We start from the raw sequence: 3063 nt of genomic DNA on the forward strand, positions 1-3063 counted from the left end.
CTCACAGTTCGTGAGTTTGAGCCCCGCATCAGGCTCTGTGCTGACAGTGCAGAGCCTGTTTGGAATTCTCTCTCTCTCTCTCTCTCTCTCTCTCTCTCTCTGTCCCTCCCTGCTTGTGTGTGTGTATGTATGCTCTCTCCCCAAATAAATAAACTTTAAAGAGAAAAGAATCAGACTTGAGTCATACCATACCATACCGCTGGGGTTCTAATTCCAGTTTTACCACTTACTAGCTATGGGACCTGAGACAAAAAACCTCTCTCTGCTCCAGAGATAATAATTGTAACTTTAGGGGTGTTTTGGAGATTAAAATGAGTTGATAGCTAACACTTACCCTTATCTAGTCCTATTCTAAACACTTCACATGTATTGATTCACTTAAAACAATGCCTAGTACCTTGTATATGTTACCTATAGCAACATTTTATTGCCAATCACTACCCAGTTCAGAAGCTCCCCTGCCTGGGAGCCATAGTTTGGCAACAGCTATAGAGAAAAGGGGTCATATCTGTTCTATTTCCTCTTCCCCATGCTCACTAGTCTCTGCTTGCTGCTTGTTACAGGTTGAATTATATCACACCAAAAAAGTTATGTTGGAGTTTTAGCCCCCAGGACTTCAGAATGTGACCTTACTTGGAAATAGGGTCATTGCAGATGTAATTAATATGAGATAAGACTGGACTAGGGTTGGCTCCTAGTCTAATATGACTGGGAAGGTGATGTGAAGACACAGGGAAGAGACAGCATTTTATAAGCCAGAGAGGCCCAGAACAGGTCCCTCTCTGAGTCCTCAGCAAGAATCCTGCTGACACCTTTATTTTGGACACATAGGCTCCAGAACTGTAACAGGATACACTTTTGTGGTTTAAGCCACTCAGTTTGTGACACTTTGTTTTTGTTAGGGCAGCCCTAGAAAACTAATACATTCATGGAACAAGATAAAAGAGTCCTTTTCATGACTATTGACACAGGGCAAGAAAGAAAAGAGTTGGGCGGTTTTATGACTTTTGCCCCAGTGCTGTCATGAATATAAAGTGGTGAGGTCTGTGCCTGCGGCTTGAACAGCATGAGCATTAATTAGTTCATGGAAACTAGTAGCATTCTGGGCATAGACATGTATAGTAGTTTTGTTTTTGTTTCTTTAATTGAAACCAACCAATGCAGATGTTGCAAATGTTGACCATTCAGAAAGAACATTATACTCCAGAGACCCGGCTCTTATCTCTACATTATAGAATGATAGCATATTAACGCTGCCATATTATGGTGAACACATTCAGCACAGACAAGTACAGACAGAAGTTGTTCTAATATGTATATATTCTAATACAGTGAAACCTTTGTTTGCAAGCATAATTCGTTCCAGAAACATGCTTGTAATCCAGAGCACTTGTATATCAAAACGAATTTCCCATAAGAAATCATGGAAACTCAGATGGTTCGTTCCACAACGCAAAAATATTCATGTAAAAATGATAACAATACTGGGGGACCTGTGTGGCTCAGTTGGTTAACCATCTGACTTTGGCTCAGGTCATGATCTCACCGTTCATGAGTTCAAGCCCCGCTTTGGGCTCTGTGCTGACAGCTCAGAGCCTGGAGCCTAATTCGGAGTCTGTGTCTTCCTCTCTCTCTCTGCTCCTCCCCCGCTCATGCTCTGTTTCTCTCTCAAAAAAATAAAAAAATAAAAAAAATTTTTAATGATAACAAGATTGTAATATAATACAAAATAATAAAGAAAATATAAAGAAAAATTAACTGCACCTACCTTTGAAAACTTTCATGGCTGATGTGGGGAGACAACAAGAGAGGAGGGTTATTGTGTAGGACAATTTTCAATAGCACTAACAGAATCACGGCTGTCTGTTGGCTCAATGGAATCTTTTTCTTTTTGTGCAGCTTTAACAAAAAACCTATCCAATGACCTAGAATGAAGCAAAGTGTTCCTAAGCTTACTCTTGTATGGAAAAACAAAGGACTGTCCATTGGTGCTTTGAAGTGACAAAAAATACACCAGTGCCAGTTGTGGGCACCTTCCAACATTCTGAAAAATCACTGATTTCTGCCAAACACAATGGCCTGAGACCCAGCATCAGAGCATGGGAGACATCACCCACAATCCCAGAGAGAGAGAGAGAGAGAGAAGGAAGAATCTTTGGCTCAGTTGTGATCATGTGACTTTCGGCATCATGTACTACTCGTATTACAAGACTTAGCTCCTTTATCAAGTTAAAATTTATTAGATATGTTTGCTCGTCTTGCAGAACACTCACAGAACAAGCTACTCGCAATCCAAGGTTTCAACTTATACCCATTTTGATTTTCACACTACTCCTATGAGGCAGGTCCTATACTCATACACAGAGAGGTTTAATGACTTGCTGTATGAGTTTTCTAGACTTGCCCTTATAACAAATCACCACACAGTGGCTTAAAACGACACAAATGCATTCTCTTCTCCAAGTCAGAAGTCTGGATTAGATCTCACTGCACTAAAAACAAAGTATAGACAGGATTGTGTTTCTTCTGGAAGTTCAAGGGGGCAATTTGTTTCCTGGCCTTTTCCAGCTTCTTGAGTCCTCCTGCATCCCTTGGCTGATGGCCCCGACCTCCATCTTCAGATCTCTCTGACCACTACTCTGCCCCTGTCTTCCACTTGCAGGGGCCCTTGTGATCACACTGGGCCTGCCTGGAGAATCCAGTCATCTCCATATTTTAGAGTTAGTTGGTTAGCAACCTTAATTCCACCTGCAGTCTTAACTGCCTTTACCATGGAACCTAACATCCACAACTTCCATGGAGAAGGATATGGGCATGGGGGGTGGGGGGACTGTTTCCCTCTCCACACTTGCCCAATGTCACTCAGCTAGTAAGGGGAATGCTGGGCCCAAGAAACTGGTCTACATGAGCTGTTCGCTTAAATTGGAGGCAAACCTCACGTTGCTAGAAGATTCTTTCCCCTCAATGTTACTGGCATTGTTCTAGAGCAACGTGGATCAACAATTTTTAAAACGCGCCCTTAGTAGGCCCGGCTACTCCGATAACAGCGCCTCCCGCCCAACC

Source organism: Leopardus geoffroyi, chromosome A1 (assembly GCF_018350155.1).
Source record: "Leopardus geoffroyi isolate Oge1 chromosome A1, O.geoffroyi_Oge1_pat1.0, whole genome shotgun sequence".
Classification (NCBI taxonomy): domain Eukaryota; kingdom Metazoa; phylum Chordata; class Mammalia; order Carnivora; family Felidae; genus Leopardus; species Leopardus geoffroyi.